We start from the raw sequence: 15,464 nt of genomic DNA on the forward strand, positions 1-15,464 counted from the left end.
CTTTCATGGCTTTAGACTCAAGCAAAATAGTACTTCCTCTAAAAATACACATTCAATATATGTACTTCCTTGGACATTATAGCCTTTGCCAGTGGTTGCTAATTTTCATGTGCTCCTGACTATCATCAGTAGCAGCTACAAAATTTTATTGGGCATCTACCGTGTGCAAGCATCTACAGTGAAAATTAAGTAGTATAAAAAGATGCAGACAAAAGCTTTACTCTTAAAGGGCTTAAAATCTAGAATAAGAAAAGCATAACAGTACACAAAAATATAAGACAATATTTACTAAGAACTAAAATAATATTAACAGCAAGAAATACTGACATTATTAAAGCTGGGACTCAAATATTTTTACAACTTCAATTATTTTCCTCTTGGCTGATATCTCTCTCTTTTCTTCTTTTGGTCTTAGTATGATATTCCAAAGTACCTCTTAAATCCACAGAGCTGCTTCTATAGGAGTCATTAGTTGTTGTTAATTAAAGAAGCTTTATTCTTGCCCTTGAGCAAAAAGAGTCAGTGTTGAATGAAAGTGCCTGATCTGGAAAGTGACTGGGAAGACTGAGTAATTTTTGCAGGTTAAGTCAGAAGTCTACTCATTTCAAGAATTTTAGTAGACTTTAATAATGAAAAATAACAATATAATAGCAACATTTTAAAATTTTATTATTCATTATAGTTAAAGAAACTTACATAAAGAGACTCACTTAATTCCTATATAAATTCTGTGATGTTTTCAACAATTGATATTGTCTTTTTAGAAATTAGGAAACTGAAGCTCTAGATTAAGGTTGTAAGGTTGAAGCTAAGGATCAGAATTCATGGTGTTCCCACTCTGACCACTTTCACACTATTACATTGTATCTAAAATTCCAAGACCCCAAAGCAAATTTACTGAAGAGTGAATTATAAGACCTTATTCGAAGACCTTCTTATCTACCACTTTACTTCTCCAAGCCCAGCTGTTGCCTCCCTCTAGGAGAAAGGCTTTTATTGCTTCATCTTTCTTGACAGAAACAAAGGAGGAGATCATGTGGATAGCCTGTAGAAATTGCCTGATACTATTATTGTGTATCTGCTATATCTTTCTACATAATCCTTCTGGTCCAAGGTTAGGAAAGGGACTTTGGAAAGGTTAATATTAGGAACTCAATAGCAAGGTTTATTTATCCTTCAACTTTCCACTAGAGTTACCTCCTCTTGGGAATCTCTCAGGTACACACAGCATGAGTTGACTTACCTTCCTCTGTCTTTGGTAGCTTCCTAGACTTATCTCTATTGCAGCAGAATGTGTACATTCTATTATAATAAAATGCTTTTCTTGTAATTGTCTTCTCATTGAATGTGAGAGCTTTAAGAAAAGCATTCTATCCTCTTTACCTTTATCCTGAGCACCAAGCTAGTTTTATAAGCCAAAGCCAAGGTGAAAACAATTGGGAGAGAAAAGCTATAAAACAAAGTAGATCAAAGGATGTGATTTGATCAAAACTCTCCCAACAGTCTTTCAGGTTTTCTTCTCCTTGCATTAAGGGGCTTTTAGTTGCAATTATAATCAACTGAGTCAAAGTAGTATTCAGACCACCTGGAAGCAGGCAGTAGTATTGGTTCAAGCCCCAAATACATCTAATTTGGTTCTATTTATCTGATTGGTGGGACATATTTTTCTGAGATTCATTTTAGCTTCTCCTCTAAGACTCGTGCCACACTCCAGCAATTTGAAGTCAATTTCAAATCAACTAGATCCTATTTCTAAATGTGATTAAGTAAATCAATAACAATAAGTAGGCAATTGAAGCTTTTTCTTTTCTTCCTAAATTCAACAAATTTAAGATTTGGAAAAATATTCCCCAAGTCTCTGAGACTTAGCTTAGTAAGTAGAGAGTCAGAAAACTTTTAGCTTACAGAAAAGAAAATGTATAAAACTGTGTATTTATATACTATTTTTCATTAAAACATTTCTTTACAAATAAGCTGTCCTGATTGTCCTCACAACAGTCTTCTGAAATAAGATATGCATTATCATCCTAAATTTCTACCTAAACAAATCTTATAGATATATGTATCAGCCACCCATAGTAGGAGAAACCACCTAAGAACCAGTGAATGAGTGGGTGTTTATCTCTTAGGTCAAGAGAAATAATAAAATATGAGGATAGTAGTCATGTTTGGGGGCACAGATCAGAGGAGCCTTGAGACAGGGTATTTACTGGTGTTGTGGGATGAGGTTTTAGGCAGCATGCAAAATATTCCTGGATTTACAGCAGCATGTAAAATATTCCCCAACTACATCAGTCAAGGTTTGATCAGTAAAACAGAACTGCTAGGAACTATGTATGTGTCTGTGAGAGAGAGAGAGAGAGAGGGAGAGAGAGAGAGAGAGAGAGACTGATTCAATAGGGACTTGATCATATTCAATTTTGAGAACTGAGAACTGAATTCTTTGCAACTGAGCCTGAAATAATCGGGGAACTAGGGGAAGGCAGGGACAAACTAGAAACCATGAGGATGAACTAAAACCCACAGGATGGATTGGAACACATGTTTATCTCTCACTACATCTAAACCACAAACTTCAATGATGTAAGTGACCTTACGGAAAACCTGGTCCCCTTTGTCATGGAACAAAACACATGTGGTTCAGAAGTTGAAAAAACTAAAGAGGGGCTTCCCTGGTGGTGCAGTGGCTGAGAGTCCGCCTGCCAATGCAGGCGACGCAGGTTCGTGCCCTGGTCCAGGAGGATCCCACATGCTGCGGAGCGGCTGGGCCCGTGAGCCATTGCCGCTGAGCCTGCATGTCCAGAGCCTGTGCTCCGCAACAGGAGAGGCCACAACAGGGAGAGGCCACAACAGTGTGAGGCCCGCATAGCACAAAAAAAAAAAAAAAAAAAAAAAAAACTAAAGAGGAACAAGTGGAAACCGAAAGAACTGCTGGCCCAGTGATTGCCCCACCCACACCAACAGGATGAGCTCACCCATCCATAAGTGACAGTGAACATGAGTTACAGCAGTCCCTGGTACTTCTGCATTGACCTTCCAAACTTAAAACTACAGCTTGACTTTTTATTTTCAAATCTCAAAATGTTGCTCAAAGCCCATGCAATTTCGGAACTACATAGGGAAAGTGATATCTGGAAAATGTATAGTCCAGGTGAGCTATATTGAATTGATAAAATTCATTATACTACCATCAGGGGTGTGTGTGTATGTGTCTGTGTGCCTGTGTGTGTGTGTTAAATGCATACAAAAATTTATAAAGAGAAGACGTCCAATTCATAAATATTAAAAGCTAATAAAAAATATCAAGGAAAAGACAGGGTTTTTTGTTAACTATTTAGTAGATTTAAATGAGGTGCTGAAAAGTTGATTATATATAAGGTTTTGAGAATCTAACTGTATTTATCAGACTCATACTTTTAGATTCAAAGAAGATTTGTGATAAGCCTGAGAAGGAAATGACATGTAAGGTAAGATTCAAGGCTAGATTAGAAATTAATAAGGGCAAAAGTCGTTGATTTTCCCAAGAATGGAACCACTTTCTAGCTTCACCTGCTAATTTAACAATATAAAAATAAATGACCAACTTGCTGAAGAGACTTTAGTAACATTATGGAGATTATGTCTTCAAAGAAATGTGGACACTGCCAGATTATAAGGATATGAAAATAATGAAAATCACAAAATGGTGAGGAAAAAATACAATAAAAATAACAGAGGCTGGAATTCTCGCTAAGCCCACCAGTTAAACATTGATTAAATAGAAGCAGTGTCAATGTGCAAACTTCTAATATTTTTCCCATTAAAACAAAAATAGATATAACTTTACCAAATCAAGAGTCTTTCCTATTGAGTGCATTAAAAATTATATTCATAAAATAATTTTGAATTTTATGAAAATTTTATCTACCTGTTGCATTGATACATTTTTCTTGAAAATTTATTTGATCTCTTCTATAAAACTATTGTAACTAATGTTTTATTTCTGGGAATTTTTTTTTTTTTTTTTTTTTTTTTTTTTGCGGTACGCGGGCCTCTCACTGTTGTGGCCTCTCCCGTTGCGGAGCACAGGCTCCGGACACGCAGGCTCAGCGGCCATGGCTCACGGGCCCAGCCGCTCCATGACATGTGGGATCTTCCCAGACCGGGGCACGAATCCGCGTCCCGGATCTTTGTTCTATCTATTATTCTGTACTACTTTACTTTCTAAATGTTTCTTGTCTTTTCTGTTTTACTTCATTAATCTAATTCTAAATTTGTATATCTTACATTAGTTTTGTAATAATCAAGTTTTGGCCTTCTTGAACTTCTGTTTTCTATTGTTTATGTTAATAAATTTTGGTTTCTGTTATCCAATGTTTTCTGTATTTTAATTTTTTCTTTCCTACTACTTTCCTTGGTTTTTGTTCCTTTTCAATTGTCCCTTAGTTAATTTATGTTTAGTTTTCTTTAGCACTAATATCAGAATTTAAGGCTGAATGTCAAACATAGTAAAGTTTTTAACTCCATCCCACAAATTATGTAGTGTATTTAGCCTTTAGGTTTTTAATAATTTTAAAGTTTTATTATTTATTTTGTAACCCAAGAATTACTTATTATTATTATTTTTTTTCTTAAATGGGTATCTTAAACTATAGTTTTGGTATTGTCTCTTTACTTTGTATGGTGGTACAAAAAAAAGTAAGTCTATGTACTAAGACATTTTTGACATTTGGTGTGACAATTTTCTCTCTTATTTCATGTTGATTTTTATAACTGTTCAGTGGGTACTCAAGAAAAAATGTGCATTCACTATTTGTGGGTAAAGACTTCTGTATATATGTAATAGGTGAAGATTGTTAATTGTATTGCTCAAAATATCTGCAGCTTTATTTTGGGGATGTAGGAAGCTGATTGACTTTTCAATTTTTCAGAATGATCTTGAAATATCCCAGTATAATGGAGAATTTGCCAATTTCTTCCTTTCTTCCTTTCTTTCTTAAAATTTCTCATGTATTTTGAGAATATTTTATTATTATTTAGTTGAATATTTTATTATTATATAACGGCCCCTATCTATCACTAGTAACAAGTAATTTTAAAAAGTCTATCTGACATAACTGTAGTATCCCCTTTCCCTTGATTAGTATTTGCTTGTTGTAACTTTGTGTATCTTTTTCTTTTCAAAGTTTACGAAGCCTTGTGTTTTAATTGTACCTCTTATAATTGCATATAGCTGTACTTTCCTATTATATAATTTTAGAATATCATTTATGTAACAAATAAGATGTACCGTGTTTTTCATAAATGTTGAGATTGACATGTTTCTGACTATTCTACTCTTGAATATTAGCTTATTCTTCTTTTGTACGCTTCCTTCTCCTTTCTTATTTTTCTTCAGTTAACTGTTTTAGCTTTGCTCTTATTGTTTACTTTTGTATTTTACACATCATATTTTGTAGAGATTATCCTTTATCTATAATCATAAATATTTAAAGTCCAAAGTACACAAAATATTTTATCACACTTCCAAAAAAATAAGGACCCTGTAGAAATTTATTTCTGTTTACTCTCTGCTGACTATACAATCTACTACTTTTGTACCATTTTAGTATTTTCTATCTATATTTTAATTCCACAAGTGACAAATTGTTTATATATCTACATACATATGCATATATGTATATGTATGTATGTATATATATAATATATATATAAATGTATATATATATTATATATATATATATATTATTTGCACACCATTTCTAACTAAATCTCCAGTTGTGCTTCTCACATTAGGCCTAGTAGAAATGCATTTGGTAGAAGACATTTTCTGACACACTTTTTGTTAACTATATATTTATATTTTATCATCATTCTTTAAAAATAATTTTGATGTGAGCACATTTCTAAGTTGACAGTTATTTTCTTTCAAAATATTGAATGTACTTTGTCTTTGAGCTACCAATTTTAATATTGAAAAGTCCTTTGTGGTTGAGCTGCATTTTCTTCTGTGACTATTTTTAATAGTTCCTTATTTTTCATGTCCTTCCATGATATTTTAATGTATCTTTGTATATATTTCTTTATAATTATTCTGCTTTGAATATATTATACTTTCTGCATCTATGTATTCACACTTTTAGTCAACTCCCGAATAGTCTGAATAATGGTCTCTATAAATATTTCCCTTTGTCCATTTTCTCTATTGTCTTCTCCTGAGGATCAAATCAGAAACATTTTGAGTCTCTTCATCCCATCCTCTATATCTTGTAATTTCCCTCCATATTTCTATATTTTCATCCTGTTAATTTCATTCTGAGCACAGTTGTTTTTGCTTCTTCTGACACTCATACATTGCTACTTCTCTATTCTTGTTGATCTTTTATTGTGGACTGATTGGATGATAGTAAGCCATGGAATCTCTGGATGCATACATTAAGGATGCTTTCCTCAGGATTGAATTTGCATACAATTCTTCTGGGCACCAGAGAATGCTAATGGCACCAATTCAGTCCCCAGCTGAGGGTTATAGCTCAATATAGATGTTCTGGGCTCAATTCCCATATAATGCTGGCTCAGTTGACAATGGCTCATTATCAAGATCTCAGTGATGCTATTGGCATCTACTTTCAGGGCAACCATGCCCTCTTGTCTGCCCACCTTTTCTTAGCACTAATCACTCTTCGTTCTGCCACTGGATACAGCTCCTTTTTTCCTTCTTCTCCTTTCTTTTTCTTTTTCCTTTTTATCTTTCTTTCCTTTCTTTCTTCTGAATGTCAGGGAGCTTAGAGACATTCTCTACCCCTTACAATCCCAGTGATAATATTGTCCCTGTTTTAAAGTTGTCTTATCCAAGATCTAATTTTTCAAGATTGGGAGGATCCCTCATCTTACTTGGTTAACTATATTACAGTTCAACCTAAAGACATACATTTTTCTTTGACTCTAGAATTTTCTCAGCCATTGTTTCTTTAGTTATAACTTTTCTGCCATTTTCTGTTAGGGATGGAGTAGTAGCAGTGGTAACAGAAGTAAAGTAAGTATTGGTAGTAGTGTGTTACGCTGGCACTTTCAGTGATTTTGAGTAAAGACAGAGACTAATCTAGATGAGTAAACCAGTGCAGCCTTATTGACCAAATGAAAACATATTGGAGTAGCTTATAGTCGAAATATTGATAATTTAATTAGGGAAGAGGTAAAGATCATCTTTTGATAGTGGCCTTAGGAATTTTTAACAGAAGAAAGGAGGGGCATCTTGTATGTTTTATAAATCAAATCAACCCTGCAACTGCGAATAGATCATGGGGATTAAGTACCATGGGAAGTTTTGTTGATAAAGGATTACCTGTGAGCAGAGAGTCAAAATTAATACTCCTCTGAAAGACAATCACCATTAAAAGAAGCAATAAAGGCTTCCCTGGTGGCGCAGTGGTTGAGAGTCCGCCTGCCAATGCAGGGGACATGGGTTCATGCCCTGGTCCAGGAAGATCCCACATGCCACGGAGCGGCGGGGCCCATGAGCCATGGCTGCTGAGCCTGCGCATCCGGAGCCTGTGCTCCACAATGGGAGAGGCCACAACAGTCAGAGGCCCGCGAAACACAAAAAAATAAAATAAAATAAAAGAAGCAATAAGATGTAAAATTATGATCAGCATTCATTGTGAATTCCTTAATTTTTATCTTCTAAATTAATTAATTCTCCTGGATATTGCTCAAACTCATCTTCTTGGTACTGAAATCCATTCACTTGGTTTCTCAACCTGCAAACTTCAGAGTCACATTTGAAAACATGTCTTATTGATGCTTCCTTTCTTTGCATCTCTCTGCTCATTAATTTTTCTGCCTACTCACTGTTTTTGTCACCACTGATTCACCAGGACAATTGTAACTTGGTATGCCTGCCTCCTATCCATAGAAATCACTTAAATAACTTTTTCTCAGATTCATATCTGATCTTGCCACTTCCTTATTTGTTTTATGACTTCAGTGTCTTCTACTTGTTTCTTGGTCTCAGCATTTTGTTTTACCATCTTCATCTGTGTTTTCCTCTTCTGACACTCCCATACCACACTAGATGCAACTATTTCCCCAAATACCACTGATATATGATTTTGCGTCACAATTTTTTTTTTAATTTTGGGAGATTGCAATGAAAAGATTCTATCAATCACAGTGTGGCACAGAAAATAATGTGTATTGTATGGTAGAAATCCATATTCCAAAACACCAGATACTTCCCTGGGATTTTCCACTTTTGTAATTAAATCAGTTAGTCAAGGGTTTTATCTAAATGAAGAGTCATTATGCTTCTCCCCTTAGAGGGCAAGTATGGTTTTCAACAATACTTTTTCCTCTGATATTATGGAATATAGGAAGTTTCTTCTCTGCTCTTCCCTCATCCTACCTCACACACCACACCAAACTTCAAATGATTAATTATTCTTCGGCCTTTGCAAAAATAGTCTGTGGGCTGAATGCCCTTATTCCTGCCTCCAGTCTAGTTAAAGTCATGGATGTTCCCTGTCCAGTGACCTGACCCCTTGGAGCTCTATAGTATTAGTGCCTTTGAATGTTTATTATAACCTTTGTAACACAGGACACATATTTATCTGTTTCTCATGAATACCAGTGTTCCTTAAAAACAGGCATTTCTTTCCTGGTATGGCAGCTGGAACAAAGTAGGTAGGTATTGCCAGCTAAAAATTGTGACTTGCCATCTGCCCCTACAAGGATTAAGTCACTAGCCATTGCAGCCAGTGAGCGTCAAGACACCCTGAAAGTTCAGGGTGGAGATCAGGAATGAGGCACTCTATGTTCTGGGAAAAACTGGCAGAACAGGCCTTCAGATAGTTAGATATTTTCAGAAGATTTTATGAGTCCAAATTCTTGCATATCTAGAAAAACACTAAAATTATTAATGGTGATACATGCTCCTTGTGACTAGCAGGAAGCCTCTGCCAAAATGTGTGCTTGACTGCATGTAACCCCCCTTCACTAAAATCATATATAACACTGACCTTCCCCCCTACCTCTTCAGAGCAGTTCCTCAGAGCTATCTGAGATGCTGTCTCCTGAGATATAGTCCTCATTTTGCCCCCCAAAAAACTTAAGTCACAACTCACACATTGTGCTTTTTCTTTCAGTCGACAGTATGTTATACATTTTTATTAATTGAATGATATTTTGTGTCCCTCAAATTTCTCCAAAAATATCTATCAAATAAATTCTGCCCTCAGAAAAACAAGGAAGAGTCCATTTATTAGTATAATAAAATTTATGAAATCATGAGAAACATTATAAAATAATAATCACTAGCACAAGAACACTAAAATATATTTATAAATGCCAAGTACATTACAATCATTATCACTAAACTTCAAAATAACTTTGAGAAGTAGGTATTAAATCCTGATTTTGTAGACAAGGAAATTAGTCTCAGAACTATTAAACAAAGTGCCAAAAGATGAACTATTAAGAATTTATGTTAGGATATTTCCTCCTAGAAGAGGGTCTTTTCTATCACAAATCATAACTATTTTTTAAAAAAATAATTGTTGGATTTGCTTTATATAATTTTATAATGCTTTTTACCTTTTATAAATTAAAACTTTTAAGAAACTTTGGGAGTTTCAAGTGCTACAATACAAATAGTATGGTAAACTGGCAGGGAGTTGCAGATATCAACATCTGACTAAACTTTAGTCAAAGAAAGCAAGGATAAGGCAGATCCACCATTTTCAAAATATGTGAAGAGAATTGAGGTCACCTAATTACCAATTTCCAGTGTTAAGTGATAGACCCTGGGTCTCCTACTGTAGCATCATACTCTGCGTGATGCTCTTCAATATCTTGGCCAATCAAGTTTATAATTGTCCTAAGGTGTTGATATACTAGCTTCAAGGAAAACATTATTTCACAGTCAGAGATTTTCATGACTAAGCTTCTGTTTTTGAGGATTATCCAAAATTGTCATTTCTTTCTCTATATACTTTCATCCAACCTCATTCAAATTTGTTCTCTCTGTCTTAATTGCCTGCAAAATTTACTATTTAGGAGGGACAAGGATGATATTTCAGTTAAAACTTATCTTTACCTGAAATCATGTATGCTTCTTCAGAATATAAAAGGACAGGTAAGCTTGAGAAGCATTGAATAGGGGGAGAAGAGGCAGATCTTTTTTCATATATTCCAAAAATAGTGAGTAACCTACTTTATATCCAATACAATGTAAGGCACTTAGAAAATAAAAGTAAAAAAGAGGAAAGGACATTATTTCTTCTCTCAGTGAGCATATAGGACAAAAAGAGAGCTTAACAGGTAATTAAAATACTGGTTTACAGCTACTCTGTGAATGAGACATGTCCTTAACTAGGTTTGGATGGTCCAGGAAGCCTTCCCAGACTAAGTGCCAACTCAACCTGAGCAACTCCACAGAGAAGCACAAGGAAGAGCATTATAGGAGGAGAGATGTACATAAGAAAATGTTAATGGCAAGAAATCATGTTAGTTTCAGGAAACTTAGTATGGCTGAGATGTGACTGGAGGGAAATTGTGGTTCAGACTAATGTGTAAAACAAAGCAGGAATCACGGGAGTGAAGGACAGCATTAGAAAAGTGTCTCCTAAAAACAAAACAACAATAACAAAAACAACCCCAATACTTACCACTTGCTATTATTGTATTATATCATTTGAACTTTATTTATTTATTTATTTATTTTTCGTATTAGTCCCTATAATTTCTTTTTTTTTTTTTACATTTTTATTGGAGTATAATTGCTTTACAATGTTGTGTTAGTTTCTGCTTTATAACAAAGTGAATCAGTTATACATATACATATGTTCCCATATCTCTTCCCTCTTGCGTCTCCCTCCCTGCAACCCTCCCTATCCCACCCCTCTAGGTGGTCACAAACCACTGAGCTGACCTCCCTGGGCTATGCAGCTGCTTCCCACTAGCTATCTATTTTACGTTTGGTAGTGTATATATTTCCATGCCACTCTCTCACTTTGTCACAACTTACCCTTCCCCCTCCCCATATCCTCAAGTCCATTCTCTAGTGCTTTATTTCATTGAGTCTTTTGTTATCTCCCAGAGCCTCCCATTAAAATGCAAATGTAGTTGGAAGGTGTGTTAATCAAAGCTCCTTTGTAAACAAAGAACTTGGTGGAGTTTAGAATAACTGAGGAGTGTAGGTGGAAACTTGCCAAAGGAAACTTCACCCATTCTACAATTTTGCTGCAGGCTACCTCCACTTGTAATTATCAAATCCCCTTACTAATCCCTGTGAGGAGCTGTATTAATGCTTCAGTGCCAAGACCTTAAGGCAGGGGCTTCCAGGCTGGCTGGAAGCAAACAGTAGAGAAAATGTCATAAGCACATCCTCAATAGATTTCCACCAATTTCTGCAGACTCTGAGATGTGATTCCAAAGTTTTCTGGGTAAGCATCCAACTCTAGCCTTCTGAGATTCACCCATCACCAGTCTTTAATCCTTTCAAATGTTTGAAAATGATAATCATATCCCTCTTCCCTTGAGCTGTGAAGGTTGCATTTTACTTGGTTCTTCATAAATCAATCCTTCCTGACACATAGGTGATGGCTTTGCAGCAAAGAGATTTACAATTCTATTGTTAATTTAGGACATGATCAGTATATTTCCACGTACACATTAATTTAAAAAAAAAATTCTAAATGGATAGGCAGGAAGAACAACTGTGCCATATTTAAACGTGAACTCAACGATTCTGGATATCTATATTGCTCATCCATCTCTATTTTTCACCTCAGAGACACAATAGGAAAACGCTTAACATAGGATGTGTAATTGGTTCAACCCTCTTGGTATCCAGTATTCTTTATTTTATGATTTTGAGACTCATTCCCATTGGAATTTTGAACCTAGAGACATAATTTTTCTTGAAAGGAAGGAGCGCTTAATAGGGCTTAACAGGCAGGTAAAGGAAGTGAGAAGTATAGATAAATGCATGAAAAAGAAGAATGCTGAGTGGGTGGCTTTTGCAGATATCTTTAAACAGTACCCATAAGGATAACATGGACCCCTAACTCTAACATAATGTATTGCCTTCCTTCCTTCCTTCCTTTTGTGCTAATAACTGTTATGATTCGTGAATTTGAACATTTGGGTGGGGATCTAAATATCCATTTGTATAAGATTTAGACATGGTTGAGTTTAGATCTCCAGTGGCTGTTTTTGCCTCAGACTTGATATATGTGCACTGGATAATGGAAGAGAACTTGAAATAATAAGAGCAGAATTTAAAATATGCATTTTATTTATTTGAAATATACAACATTGTGGTAGAGGTCACTAAGACTCATTGTACTATGCAAGATATAATATTCTATTTTGAAAATGAAAAATAATTTCAGTATCTATTTTTACCTATATAAGGAATATAATTACCAAATTCATAAAATTTTGACTCTCTCTCTTTCTCCCTTCCTAAACCTTTTTTCCAGACTAGATATGTGCCTTTGGCTGTTGGCTTGATGAAATGAACCAGATAATTTCCAAATTTTTACTTTATTATGTGCCCATGTAGACACACTCTAATTGGACCATATAATGAAATGTTTAAATATATCCATACATTTTGTACAAAATGAAGCCCCAAACTAATCCTCCCCTAGAACTTGGTCACTAGGGTATTTAAGGATGCACAATTGCAGCTGATGCAGAAGTTCTTTCCCAGATGTTCAATTTGACCTGGGGCAGCTCAATCAAAATTTGTAAGGTTTCCAACATTCCTAGTGGGAATTTTCAGAAAAGGAAGCATATGGATTATTCTGGCAAGTGGATATACAGGCAGAAACTTGTGTGCAATGACTCCAGAACTTGAAACCTCCCTGAGAGCAAGTCAAATAATAACATTATTTGTAACAATAATATTAATAAACAATGAAAGGACCGGTGTTAGTGTTTTTCAAAGAAATGAATCAACCATCCACAAAGCAATGGGAGTATAGGAAGTGAGGCTACATGCTGGGAGCCAGAGAAGAGACACAGAAAGAAGAGAAAAAAAAAAGAAAGGGGGCTAAAACCTCATAAACCTCATGCATGACACCTATATGGTAAGGGACAAAGGCAAGTAGAGTTCAGGGGCAACTCCTGTCTCAAAAGTTGTTGTCCACATCCCAAATCAATCAGCTTTCATTCCATCTTTAGGCCAAGATGTCCAAGCTGTGTCCAAGCCATAAGGCAAGTAAAACAAGCAAACTCATTTTTATTTTGGAGCTATTAAATTCAAACCAACAGTTAAACACTAAGAGTTTAATCATGTGTTCAGCAATGTCCTGGGCACTCTGGAGGAAGACAGGAGTTTAGGGCTTTAGACTCAGTTTTAAAATAGTTTTGTGAAATTTTCAAGGCATTTGAACTTTAACACCATTTTGATCATTTGTAAAAATAAAGGTATTAAACTTCCATACCCATTCTTTTCTTTCTGAGTGTTAAAATATGTATAAATATTACATTATTAACAAAAACAATAGACCTGTGTACAATTTGTGGATTAAAGATTGGGTTGTGATGTAGGCAGTGCAGTTATTCTAAGAAAAGAGAGCTCGATGATGGATGAAAAGACTGTAGGAGGTTTCCTGAGAGTGAAGATTGACTTGAGCCTAGAATATCTTATTAGCTAGAGAGGATTGCAGAGAGCATCTTCCCCAAGTTCAAAACAGTGAAACACCAATCAGTGGTATTAGAAGGACTACCAGACAGACCTGGATTGAAGAGGAATTGTGCTGAGTATGAAAGATGAGAGCAGTGAGAAATATGACTGCATGAAGAAGGCAGAATTACAGAAATGAAAGAGACATCAAGCATGTTCTGAATGCTCATTCCCCATGTCCTTATGATGTTGGAGTGACCTGATTCTTGAATTTTTTAATGGTCTTTACCAATGGACTCTGCCTTACCCTCACACACTTCAACCATTACCTCCCCCCACTCTCTGGTAATCACATAGATCTGTGGATACACCTGTGGGTGCTCTGTTGTGGTGACAGGATGAGTGTTACACACAGAAGACCTGTTACTTTCTTCTCCTCCCCTCAAAGCAGGTTATGTCAAGATGTAGTTGCAGGTATCGTTGCAAGGCACAGAAGGGTGGTGGGTTACCTGGGTGATTAGGAAGAGGAAGAGCTGAAAAATGAGTGAAATGTGTGCCTGGGAATTATTTATGGTTCAAATCTGATAAAGAAAATCTATCATATGGTCCACAGAGTGCAGAAGATGGAATCAAGCAGAAGATGGAATCAAAGTTAAAAAGTTTGGAAGTCAGACTGGTCCCAGGAACACACAGACAGGTTAAAGAAATGTAAAGGCAAAAGAAAGCATCCAAGACTTGTGCCACAGATTAGGTTAAAAACTTGCTATTTTTGAACAAGACATTTGTTCAAGGGAAGAATGGAATCCCTTCAGTCTTTTCCTGGGAATCAGATTCCATGGCATGTGGTGTATATACTTAATTTCCAAAGAGTATTTATGTAGTATTCTCACTTTCTTGAACTTTTCTGTTTGGAACATTGAGAATATATTCTTCTTTATCTTTCTTAACCTCCCTAATCAATAGTGTATGTTTCCTTGCTGGACCTTCTTCTTTGCATTCTTCTTAAATTCTGGTATTCCATAAAGCTGAAATGAAGGGATTACAAAGAAAGAAGTCACCTCACTCTTTCCTGTGTTTTAAAAAGGTAGCATTCTTTACCTTTTGTGCTCTCATTTCATCAAATGCAAGGCTCTTGTCTGTGACATATCACACTCTATTTGTAAGCAGTTTCAGTGTATATCTACATTCCTCAACTCTGAGCTCCTTGAAGGCATAGGTCATTGTTGCAGAAATAATGAATACACCAATGGATTTAATGAACGCATACAAAAATATTTGATTGTCTCTACCCAAATGGTATGGAGAGGTCTTTCAAAGATACATTTGAACATAGCTCAGTAGCTTAATACTCTTCAGAATTGCCTTTTTCTCTCATTTATCTATTCACACGAATCATCTATGCTTTTACGCTATAAAAGGCCACCATCATCTCTTGTCAAAGCATCTGAAAATTTTCTCTCTGAATCTATTCTTGATGGATCCAGTCCATTCTGATAATGGGGATAGAGAGATTGTTTTAAAAACAAATCTGATTCTGCCAATCCCCATCCCATCCCCACATTAAAACCTTCAAAAATCCCTATTGTTCTTAGAATAAATTAAAATTTCTTACCATGATTTAAATAGTATTTTACTTTACGTTTTCTTGATATATAATTGGTATACAGAACTGCTTAAGTTTAAGGTGTACAGAATAAAGATTTGACTTGCATACATCATAAAATAATCATCACAATATGTTGAGTGAACATCCATCATCTCATACGGGTACAAAATTAAAGAAAAAGAAAACAAGAAAGATTTTTCCTTGTGATTAAAGCACTTAGGATTTACTCTCTTAGTAACTTTCATG

Source organism: Monodon monoceros, unplaced genomic scaffold (assembly GCF_005190385.1).
Source record: "Monodon monoceros isolate NGI ecotype Baffin Bay Population unplaced genomic scaffold, NGI_Narwhal_1 Super_Scaffold_1, whole genome shotgun sequence".
NCBI lineage: Eukaryota > Metazoa > Chordata > Mammalia > Artiodactyla > Monodontidae > Monodon > Monodon monoceros.